At 35.3% G+C, this 12,805-nt stretch overlaps 1 pseudogene across 1 annotated transcript; it reads right to left on the reverse strand.

Moving 5' to 3' along the window:
• Window positions 1–6,877: 6,877 nt before the first annotated feature.
• On the reverse strand, window positions 6,878–11,293 carry LOC146158209 (2-Hydroxyacid oxidase 1-like; annotated as a pseudogene). Its single transcript, XR_014494649.1, has 9 exons — window positions 11,160–11,293; window positions 10,941–11,092; window positions 10,752–10,867; window positions 10,329–10,466; window positions 9,639–9,814; window positions 8,194–8,285; window positions 7,947–8,105; window positions 7,466–7,535; window positions 6,878–7,064 (listed from the first exon to the last, which is right to left on the reverse strand). The product of XR_014494649.1 is annotated as a 2-Hydroxyacid oxidase 1-like (transcript).
• Window positions 11,294–12,805: the final 1,512 nt, after the last annotated feature.

The following is a 12,805-nucleotide window of genomic DNA, read 5'->3' on the forward strand; positions in this document are numbered from 1 at the left end:
GTTCCAAAATTAAAAAAAAACAGTACATTCGCTTTGAACACCAAGAACGGTCTTATTAATTTACAATTGAGTCTGTTTGTATTGGTCAGTGTGCGTCATTTTGCTAACATTCAGCTTAAGCTAGTGATACTTAACCTTTAGTGGCCCTTAAACGGTTCTTAAGTGGTACGAAGCACGAAAGCAGGGGGTACGACATGCAGTGTGAAATTATGCGCTGTTTAGGCATATTTGTGAAGAATGTGTAATTTACAAAAAGCCATAAGAAAAAAGCCTTTAGTAAATTGACTGATCGTTGAACTAACAAGACTGTTTTTAATGCATTCAACACGTAATTTATAAATACACTGAGTTTAATTCCTACTATTAACATTTTATTTACTTCCGTCGGTCATCGTAGACAGGAGGTACAATAAAACTCCATAAAAGCACAAAGGGTACGAGCGCTAAAAAGGTCAAGAAACACTGCTGCAAGGCAATAATGCAGTACTTCATACAACAATGCGTTATTTAAATGAATATATTACGGGTAGATCACAAAACAATTGTTTGAAATAATCGCCATACTTATCCTACAAGCTCGAAATGACCATTTAAATTTAAACTATTATTAGTCATTTTTACCACTGACATGCAATTCGTTTACCTCATAAATATATAAGCTAATTACATCGACGCATGTAGGTTTCTTTTCATTAACCAGGGATCATCCAGCGTAGAGAAAATTTTGTTAACAATAAGCTTGTGAGGCCGGTATTTCACATTACTGGTCGCGATTATGTCGGACATGCTTGTAACTAAAAACATGACAAAAGAGTTTTACTGGAGGAAGCTGGTTCCTGGTGACTATGAAGAGGTGAAGGACATCATATTAAATCATACGATGAAGTGGGAACCATTATGTGTGACGATAGGAATTACTGCGGAAACCGGCGCATTGAATATTTTTGACGGCATATGGGTAACTATATACTTAATGCGACAAACTACTGTAAGTCACCTTGGGACACAAGCCCCAAAAAACCCCAAGTGCTGCAATCAAGTCATTTTAAAACAAAAGTCAAAAACAAAAGCAAGGAAAAAAAGCGAAAATTGTTAACAGAAAAGAAGGAAAGTTAAGAAATACCAAACAGTTGAATGGTGTGCAATGAGTAAAAGTATAGGTGCACAAGGGTGAGAAAAAGTGAAGGAAAGAATACAAACCAACAAAAAATATGGACAAAAAACTCCATCTTTTGTTGGTCGGTTCTTATTTAAACTTTTGCCATCTGTAGATCGTTGTTTTATGCTTTTCTATGCTTTGTTATGTTGCGTACGCAAACAAGACAAGTACCGGTACCCACTAATTCTTAAGATTCCTAAACCGTGGAGCAACGTCTCTGTAATAATCGCGTCGAGTTTACGCCATCCAGAGTAAACTCGTTTATGTTTCGGTTGTTCAAACTTCGTCACGGTGATGTTTTAAGATTTTTCACGACATAGCAATCGCTCACAGTAAAACACAGGAGTCGCAGATCACTGTTGAGCAATCAGCATATGCAAACGGGGGGTAACAATATACCCGTTTTCAAGCTATTGTTTTTTGCAGGCAGAGGTAACTGATTGCCAGTCAATCTGCGCGTATGATCCAAGTAACACCAACAAGATAGTTGGAATTCGCTTGGCATCAGGCCCTTACCCGCCGAGAAGAAGAATGTCAAAGATGGGAGATGGGATAAAACGACCTTTGCAACTGGAGCAAGTCTACAGGGTAAGCCTTATAAATTTGTGTTAAAAAATGTTAAAAATAATTGCCAGCGCATAAGATATCCTATAATGGTGGTTTAATTCTTTGTTAATGGAGTTTCGATTTGCTTCTATAAAAATATCAAAATAAGAAAGAAATATTTTGGTCATATTCATCAACATGTGGCTGTTCGATTTTAATGTTTTATCAAGGTGGTCTGCTGTTACACGTTACCTATGCTAAGTGATCATGTTTTAGAAACCAAAATTACCCACAACAAAAACAATTCGGTAAACGTCCTGTCCGTCTGGTTTCTATTCCATTCCAATGTATAGGTTTACTTAATACATAAAAAAGTGAATTTCCCGCATGGCTTTTAGCGATTTTCCTGCATGGCTTTTTGCAGATAAATATTTTAACACTTTTGTTTAAAGGTAAACAATAATATTTAGCTTTGAAACGGTCTGTAATGTTGCTAGGTATTTGAGTGCATATCATTTGGTCCAACTAAAGTAGTGCAGTCGTACGTTGGCGATGAAAAGTTTATGAAGGGATAACTGGTGTCAGTGGTTGAAGACCACTTTCAATTAGGCCTGGGACGAGCACTTCTCCATAAGTATGTTGGTAAAGGTCTTACTAATCACTATATTGTTTCAAAGGTATCTTAACTTACTTTTAGGCAAATTAAAATTAAACTCATTATTGTACAACAAAATGTTGGTAGTGTCTTACGATATTTTTTAACTGGATTTAATATGTTTTTAACAGTGTTGTAAGCAATTCATTTTGAAATGACTATAGTCCCAGTCAAGCCATTTGAAAAATAACAAGTCAAGTTCCAGTCATACGTTCCTCAAGTCATGAGCAAATAATTATAAAATAACAAAAACGCTTTATACAGCATGAAATTTGTTTTAAGTACAAAAATCGAGACAAATAACCCAATTTGATTCAAAAATATTTAATGAAAACACTTAATTTTAACTTACCTTATTTGACCAAAACGAAGTTCAAAGTCAATTCATTCGTCCAAACGACTTAAGTCAAGTTAAGTATTTTTGGTCAAGGGACTTAATTCAAGTTAAGTCATTTGAAAACAGTGACTGAAGTGCAAGTAATTGACTTAGTCATTACAGCACTGATTTTTTTCTAGTAACAATCTAAGCTATTCAGATGCAACAGTATTTGTACCTCAACACAAGTGCAAAATACAATGTGTTCAAAACGTGATCTATACAACGTTGTTCAAAACGCGAACTATAGTTAGAAGATATACCCGGTGTTTTAACACTACTTTTTCACTTTTATGACACTGTTGTAGGTGGTATCAAGATATTTTAAACAATATTACAATAACTCGTGTTAATTAACCTTCGAAAATCTAACTTGCCAGATCTTGGGAGCTTGCCAAAGAAGAAGGTTGCAAATATTTCTTTGCCGAGTTGACTTCGGCTTACACGGCAAAAGTATTTGCTAAAGCTGGAGCAAAAGTTTTAAAGGAAGTTAAGTATTCAGAATACACGGATTCAGTATCTGGCGAAAAGATCATGGCTCACTGCAAACCTCCACATTGCTCTGCTAAAACTGTTGTTTTGGATCTCGATGACAAGTCGTGGTTGTAGTGGTGTGCGTTTGTTAAAATATGTGCAATTGAACTAAATTTGCGCTTTCAGCGATATGCCTTGTTTAACTATATGGTTCATATTTTAAAGAAAAAAGTGACATGAATTACTAAACATTGTTCTAAAGTTTAAACCAGCGGTCGGCAACCTTTTTCTAGTCGCGGGCCAAAACCAAACTCAGAAAGGTCTCTGCGGGCCGCACAAATTTTAACTAATGATTGTGTTTTAACATGTTAGAAATGGGAATCAGGCAGGCCTCGGATCGTTTTTGCACTTAAAACGTGTTTCGTTTTTGCACTTAAAACGTGTTACTTTGATGGAACGCGGTAACATTCACAGGGAATTTATAGCTCAGTGTTTGTTAACCTTTTGGGTCAAAGTAGACATGGCGAGCGAAGCAAGCGCGATTTTTTTTTGTTGTATACGGGCATTTCTTTTAAATTTCTTGCAAGTTTTCATACATTGCCGAAAATGAAAAATAAATAAAATGTTAAAAAATATATGTCCAATATTTTAGAATAAGTATGTTTTCCGTTTTTCCGTGACGCACTTGGCAACCTTCCACGGCGCAACGGTAATAAAGAGCTAATCTAGTTCAAAAGACGGCAATCAAAAAAAAAGCATCAAAACGTAAACAAACCGGACGCAGAATGGTAAAATAATTTTTCGAAAATTTTTCGCTCTTACGTAGTTAAAATAGTCAAAAAGTATGTGAAATAGACTCGTTTCTAATTTATCGAAGAGGCGGCGGGCCGGATGAATTTCATCGGCGGGCCGGATATGGCCCGCGGGCCGTAGGTTGCCAACCCCTGGTTTAAACGATTAAACAAACACATTTACCAGCTATGTTGAGAAATTCGTGACATTGTAACCTTACTTGTTCTTTGGCTTTTAACACCGATAAGTGTACCTTTATAATTGCTATCCGAACGTATAGTCTCTCGAACCACCAAATATAGTAAATACTGATAATACTGATAAATAGCATTCGTCGTCAACGAACAATATAGCAAAAAAACGATTTTTTTTAAATATATATATTACACTTATCGAAAATTTAAACGCTAATTTAACATAATTATGCAGTAGTTTTATTTTGACGTTTTGTTAATACTAAATAAAAGCGTTGCAATAAAACTATTTTTGATGTACTTGAGCAATAAGCTGTATAATGATTCGGCAACAAACCTGAACAAAGAGTTAAGTATTGGCAAAACTCACAAAAACAAGGAGGTACATGTTGCTTTATTTTCACTAAAATAGGCTATACTCGTTTTTCATCATTATGGGTTACATCCAGGATTTAGCAATTAGTAAAATATAATTATGCAAATAATGAAACACAAGTAAAAGTGACACCTAGGTCTCCATTTTTGTGTAACTTAGAAACGACTAATGTCCATGCATTAAAAGGAGATTAAAATAAACATTTTTACACACAAAAGTCCTAATTGCACAATACTAGAATATAACAAATCACCAAAAACAAGACCAAACCAATAATATAGTCATCTAGAAGTAGCGACGATGTGCATAACCCTTTTAAGCGTAGCGTGCTTCACCAGAAGGTCTTATGCTATCCGTAACACTACTTTTTGGTTATATGATGATTACCAGATTTTTTTTATAATCATGGGCTACAATACGAGGCTAGCAGTTTAACATGTTACAACGTAATATACAATGATGAAGAGCCCACAGCATGATGGATTTTTACACACTATTTATCACTCTAGGCAGGATATAACGCTGTCCGTAACATTACCTTTTAGTAACATGGTAAATTGCCCTTTTAAATTATCGGCAATAATACGCGGCTCAAGCAAATGACGTAGAGTACAACATAATATGTAATAGTTATTAGGAGGTCACAGCTTGATGAAATCATACATTTTGTTTAACCTATACTTGACAACGATGTGGAGAATACAAATTTGTTATGGACACAGCGCCTTAATAATGTTGCTGCTTCACGAAAGCCGCATCCTACTTTAATTGTGGAAAGTGTTTACCCGACCCATTTTATACACAATACCGAACATTACTTTCGGTTACAATTTAAATTACACGCTTATTTACACTTACAAGGAAATGGTAAACAATAATATGCCATGGCGATCAACAATCAACAGCTTGATGGCTTCAAACATTTTTAACCGGGGCAATTGCACGAAACACGAATGCACGTAATATATCGCGCTTATTGCAAAAGGCTGAAACCTTTGCAAAACAAATTTTACATTTCCAACTTTTATGTTTAAGAACTTCTTGATGTCTGTGACCGCTCAAAATTTAGGTATAGAGTTAGGATTTTCCCGTTTAATGCGGTGGTTTTAATAGTAGTCAATTTTGCTAACGTTGGACGCAATATGGTGCCGGGATTACGTATTTGCTTTAAGGTTTTACGTTTGTGAGTGGTTTTAAAATTGCTTTTTGGTTACAAAATTTGTTGCATTGTATAGCAAAACTGTGTGAAAATAGTAATTTAATCTCACAAGACAAAGAAATAAATTTGTTTCTTTAAAAATTGCCTTTTAGTTACATACTTTGTTGCATATAAAAAAAAATATCCCAATATGTAGGGCCTAATATTTTTGCTGCTTTCACAAGGGCCGCATCCTTCTTTAATTGTATATGCGATGGTGATCAACGATCAACAGCGTGATGGCTTCATACAAGTTGAACCGCGCTAAATCGTTCCATTACACGGATGCATGTAATATTTCGCGCCTATTGCGCAAGGCAGCGTATTATTGTTACAAGTAAATACCCTGTTTAACCTGGACAACGCCGGGTATTTTGTCTAGTTATAATATACGGATTATTTACAAGGGATACTGGTTTATTATTTAATGCAAACTAATTCTTTTAGAGGGAGTCATAAGGCAATTTTAGACTTGAAACAGGTGATTTATTTATACAACACATGTTATAATATAGCGATATTAGTTAATTCGCACGGAAGCAAATATTAAATAAGGCAAGTTGCGCGTTTCAACGTGGCAACCCCTTTTGTGAGACTTAGCCTGCAGGCCGGCCATTAAAAGTCTACAGTACCCAATAGTTAAAAGTAATTTATAATAAAAATAAAGCGAAATTATTCTGCATTTCTTATTTATTTCACAAACGAACATTTTGACCACAACGCGGTAATTCTAGTGCTAACAGCAATTTCTTAACAGTCACGTACAAACTTAACTTTGTCACGTTCGCGGTGCTCATTTTTGAACCACTGTCCGAAACTCAAGTTTGATCAAACGTAATAAAGAACACTAAGTTAAAAATTGTAAAAAAAAAAATTTCTACTTTTGAACTTACCATAGCTTAATACTCTGCGAGTTTTAATTGCTCTAAAGCCAACAACGTAATTATTAGTTGCTTTCATTTTTTAGAAAACAAACAAACAATAGTTAGAATCGTCATACACAACAGTAAAACTATAGCTTACATAATAAAAACCTTTAAAGCACTATAAATGGTATACAGAATGTTGGTTAAAATGTTGTGCTTTTAGCGGTGTAAATAACAGCCATGATTTTTGTTCGCTTGTCGCCATACCCGAAATTTGGTTTACGCAATGTGTGAATACTATAAAAAACATAACAGTTAGAGTAATGTTCAATATTGGTAATAAGAAGCTCAGAGCAGAGATCGGTGATAGTAGGACTGATGGACAACAAGATTCCTTCCCTGCTGTAAGTCTTCGATCGATCTACAACCTAATAAAACGAATAAAAACGATATTAACAGGTTGACTGGTAAACGACCTTATTAAAATAATCTTATGTATTTTGTTGTTGCGCGAAAAGATACGCAATTCAAATGTGGAAGTGATGATTTATTGTAGAGCGTAAAAATAAATTTAAGTTGTTTCTACTTAAATTATTTTTACCCCCTTTTCGTGTTAAATAAATCTATCTAACTATACTTTATTATTAAAATTGATATTTGAAGTGACATTTTATTTTGAGGCTAGATTTTTAACGTGTTTTTAACCAGTTGCAAAGTTAACCAGTTGCAAAAGTTATTAACCAGTTGCAAAGTTAGTATTTAAGAATGTGTTGAGTATACCAAAGCGCATTAATGTCACATGAACTGTTCGGCTATGCTCAGTGCTCACCCATCAGTTGCAGAGACGTGCGAAACTCATCTCTGAGAATCGTTAGGACTTTTTTCACTCCTTCCTCGCCCTAAAATTTTGGAAACATATTTCAGCTGTTTGTCTAAATGTAATATAGACTGAATTGAGCCCGAGGAGACTATTTAGATTAAAGTCACCAAGTATATCAGTGAATATAGTTTTAAGAGACGTAGTAGCCAATTGGTTCATTGACTCAATTTCTTATTGGCTAGATTTTTATTACTTCGCTATTTTTATAGCATCTATATAATTGTTTATTCTTTTGTAATTTAGGTAAACGTTTTCGTTAAATAGGTTTTAACTAATGATTAGGCTTATTTTCTTATAGCAACGTTAGCTGTGAATTTTTAAAGGAAATACGGTAATCCGGTACAATATTTTGATTATTTTACACAGCTGCACGAAATCAGGTACTTTTTGATTTAAATAAATCGCGATTTGAGTTATTCGTTCAACTCACGTCATATGCAAGCCCCCATATGACAGGTCTGCCGATAAACACAGCTCTTGCTCCCAAAGCTAGAGCCTTTAGTACATCGGTGCCAGTTCGAATCCCGCTATCCATGTAAACCTCACATCGTCCGTTCACCGCCGCTACTACTTCACCAAGTACATCAATCTGTAAAGCGTTCAAAACAGGCTGTGATTTGATTTGCGTGGGGTCTCATATAAACCGACTTTATAACTTAAACTTTTCCCTCACTTACTGTTGCAGGAACGCCATCAAGATGATGTGCTCCGTGGTTTGAAACAAGGATTCCATCAACGCCGTGCTCTACTGCTTTTGCTGCCATCTCACCTACAAAAGTAGCCTATGATTTATCCTAGCGGATTAAACGATTCAATGCTTGTTTGGTATAGACTAGACTAGACTTGGTAGGTTGCGTAAGTATTGATAGCAAACCGGTAAACAACTAAACTTACTATAGCCTACAGTTTTGTACTAAACTTGCAAAGCACTACAACAGTGGTCGGCAAACTTTTTTGTCGCAGCCCCCCCAAAAAGTACTGCTACTGATGGCCCACTACGTAAAATCACTACGAAAACAGTGGCGGATCCAGGATATTTGTTTTAAGCTGGAAGCATTATAATGACGTCTTAAAGTTACATTACAACTGTTCGAACGAAAAGCTAAAATCCAGTTTTATTACGCCTTTCGCGAAAAAAATGTTTATTTATTTTAAGTTGGCAAACAGGGACGCCGGAGAGGGGGGGGCAAGCGTCCAGCGCTCCTCCTGCCCTTTTCTAAGGGGGACAAGGGGAGGGGGCGCATTTTTTTTATAATAAACTTGGCTCAAGCCGAGTACTAAAAGTTTTCTTAAATTGATACCATTTTAAGCCAATCTAGAGGGCGTGGCCGCAAATTTTTTTCCGGGGCAGTACTCCCGGACACCCCAATGTTTCGACTCGCTACGCTCGCCTGGGGTCTATGTTAGTGCCCTTACCAAAATAGTCGCCCCCCCCCCTCCCCCCCTTGCCCTGAAATCGCTCTTATGAGTCACACGACGCAAGAAATCATCGGAAATCGCTTTTGAGCTGATTAGATTTAAGTATAAAACCTGGAAAAATACATAAAAACTTAAAAAATATACGCGCAAAGCGCGTAAAATTTTGCCTTTATATATAGTTAAGTTTGACAAAAAATATTGTTTGACGGGCACTCTCAGGGCAACATTTGGCATGCGGCCCTATATCACGCTAAGACAATATAATTCTAAGCCAGATAAAATTGTAAAATACAGCGCAATAAATGTATACGGCTCTCACGGGGCCCACAACTACATGATGACACTAAACTATTCAAAAGTAACTCGCGGCCGGCCCACTAAAAATAGCTCTGCGGCCCACATTTGGGCTGCGGTCCACAGTTTGCCGAGCACTGCACTATACAACATTAATGTTTAAATGTTTATTTATCTAAACACATATAATAAATACATATTAATGTGCTTATAAGTTATTGATTTAACAAGTTTATAGGTGGTATATCAATTTGCTTTACAACACATCAAACAAGGATTTACAAGTATAAAGTTTTGACCTAGCCTATAATCAAAATTATAGTTTGTGAATAACGTCTACGAATTTCTTATTTATTGCACTCAATAGTTATGAGCTTGAATATAAAATGTTATAGTGCAAATAACTTACCGGTAAGAATACCTTTAAGTACGATTGGCATAGTTGTAATGCTTCTTAACCATTTTATATCCGACCATTTTAACGATAGATCCGCCAAGGTTTTGAAATAACTAAAGAGAGCGGAGTTCCCGTTGCTTTTAAAACCCTTTTTAATTGTTGCTTCTTGAAGGTCAAAGTTTGCAAGTCTAAAGTAAAACAAATTAAACTAATCGTCAGAAGACGATACCACAAAATGGACAACTTCCAGGTATTTTTTTAGAAAGCAATTCAATCCTCGTTTACAATTTTTTTATTCTTTAATGAATAAAACACAAATAAAAAATAGCTTTAAACAATTAGAATGTGCTAATGTGCACCATGTCTTTCTATTGTTAACCATATTTTCTCCAAATTGGGAGAAATCTTGTTCAGAACCAATTTCAATAAATCTAACCAGGTGATATTGCAGTCGGCACTCCAAGTCCAAAACCGACTGAATTTTTGGTCGCGACCCGCAGTGTGAGAAACACTATAGGTTAGGCTAGCATATATTTTATTTTTGACTTGTGGTTTTAATTTGAAATTTTGTTTATACTGTTTATGTATGTACAAGTGCGTATTACCCAATGAGCAATCTGTATCTGTTTTGATGTTATATGTAATATGGATTGAGTTAAAAAACAATAATTTAGTTTATTTCTAGTATTTTTTGACACTTACGTCAGGTGAGATGGTAAAGCAAATTTGGTGACGGAATTCGGGTTTCTTGCTAAGTATCGGGTGACCAACAGTAAGAAATATCGCCTTGTAGCCACTTTCTTCAGCTCTTTTGACGAGCTGTCTGGTTAAATCCCTATCCTACAAAAATAGAGCAAAAAAGTATTTAGAATCCAATGCAAACCAATAAGCTATCCATTTTCTGTACAATAGCACAATTAGGTTGGGGTATAGACTTATTTATGTTTAAAGACGTTTAATATGATTTCAAGAAAAAAAATAAATTCACTATATCTGTAACAATCATGATTAAAAGCAGCTAAATTGGCATATTCTACTGGTTAATTGGCATACTTGCGGTTTAGACGATTCTAGCTTACATATATTGTTAGCAAAACAACTAGGTAAAAAACAATTTTTAAATACCTTGTAAATATAAAGTTGCATCCACCTCAAAGAGTCGCCAGTGTTACTTGCAATCTCCTCAATACTTGTAGTTGACCAGGTTCCCAACATAAATCCTGTTCCCATCGATGCAGCGGCTGTGAGCAACAAAATTCAACAAACTGTGAATTTGTTTTAAAGACTTTTTCGCACTCTCAAGCGTTATTTTACCCTTAGCGACGGCAAGTTCCCCATCAGGGTGAGCCATCTTGTTCATTGCTGTTGCTGAAATGCAAACTGGAAAAGAAATCTTTGAGCCGAGAACGGACGTAGATATATCAACAGATGAAACATCGTTTAATACAGTTGGGCGCAAACGATATCTGAAAGTAGCATTAATTATAGGTGAAGCTCAACCAAAAAATTAAAACCGCTAAAATAAATACAAACCGTTTGAAGGCAGCGCAGTTGTCGTTCAGCGTTTGTCTATCCTCCGCTCCAGTTTTATAGAAGACCCAGGCGTTCTTAGGTAGTTTTTCACGAGCTATATCTTCGAAATCTTTTGAACAACCAGGTCCATCCATATTTTATTTGCAATCTAATGTGTAAAAATGTATTTCTGTCTGAAACAACTAGTGTAGAATTTAGTTAGCATTTCTAAAACGATCCAAGAACCCTTATTGTTTAACACTTTTTAATTTGAAATGTATTTTTATTTAGTTAGCTTATTAACTTCACGTGATTATAGAAAAGTAAATGCATGTACAAAACACAAAATATTACACCATACAAAACAACGAGCACTCGTACAATGAATGCGTAACTGACCCTCAGCAAACACCTTTGACTGCGAAAAAACAAACAAACAAAATTCATGCAATAATAACTTGTGAACCAAAACGAAAGAAGACCATATTGTATCTATTCACTAAATATCTCAACGATTGAAACTGAAATGCTGGCAGTTTTCACTTTGGGCAGTTTTTAGGGTTACCTGCATTCCTGCGAGTCAACCGTCACACAACTAAAACACGCAACCGCGAAAACACAGTGTGTCGCTGTGACGTCACAGACTGCGTGCTTTTCAAACCTTTGAACGATGCATCACCTGGGAACAAATGCAAGAAAAGAATGCGATGAAAGCGCTGTGTTAGCACTGATAATGTAAGTTAGGCTGGCTTGCAACACTAAACGAAGGATTGAAAAAAGTCGCAATGCTGTAAGTGTTTTAAGGCTCACTATTTGCCCAAAAAAATAAAAAGTAAGATAAAAAAACAATATGACTTTAAAAAACATATTTGGTGTCAAAAGTTTAATTCGATTTTTGGATTTTTTCATTAGTTTTCGTACAGGTGTGGCTAAATCCATATTTTGCACAAAATGAAACATGATTTATTCGGGTTCGAAGAGTTTAGTCATTACTAAATTTACATTGTTTACGCAACCTACCAAATTCATTGCTCGACCTAATATAGTATATTCTTTTTGGAAGAGCGTTTTTTAGCTTTACGTAAATTAAAACGTTGTGTCCATTTCTGTGCTTCTCAGCTTTGCTGTGAAAAAAGTGTCATTTCTTCTTTGCGAAATGTTTGTTAAAAATGAGCTCAAGTGAAAATTACTGGTGGGCACTGCAATGAAAAAAAAAATGGCGTTCCAAAATAAAATCGAACCTAAACATTACTAAGGATATGTTGATATTAAACCTATTGTTCATATTTTTCAGATTTGATTGAACTATTAGATCATAATTATTAGGTTAAACCCATTGGCTTTATTATAAAAAGGAAAAAATCGCCATGACTTATAAGGAGGCTAAATCGTATAAGGCTGTTTAAATATTTACAGTAAAATTTCTTATTTCCTATGAAACCTGTGGGCTTTTTAAAAGACAAGGTTTATCATAATAGGCTCAAACTATTAGTTAAGTCAAATTGGCCATTACGTTGATCATTTGCTCAACAAACAAAAAAACGAAAAAAGAACAAAAAGGAAAGAATGTGCCAGAGTGATTGACAACTCTGCTTGCTGCCATTGAGAATGTTTGAAGTGGCATTCATTTGGAGTTATCTACGTTAGTAAATTTTAGCTAAATAATT

This window comes from Ascidiella aspersa, chromosome 3, assembly GCF_963924565.1.
Source record: "Ascidiella aspersa chromosome 3, kaAscAspe10.2, whole genome shotgun sequence".
In the NCBI taxonomy this organism is placed as follows: Eukaryota; Metazoa; Chordata; class Ascidiacea; order Phlebobranchia; family Ascidiidae; genus Ascidiella; species Ascidiella aspersa.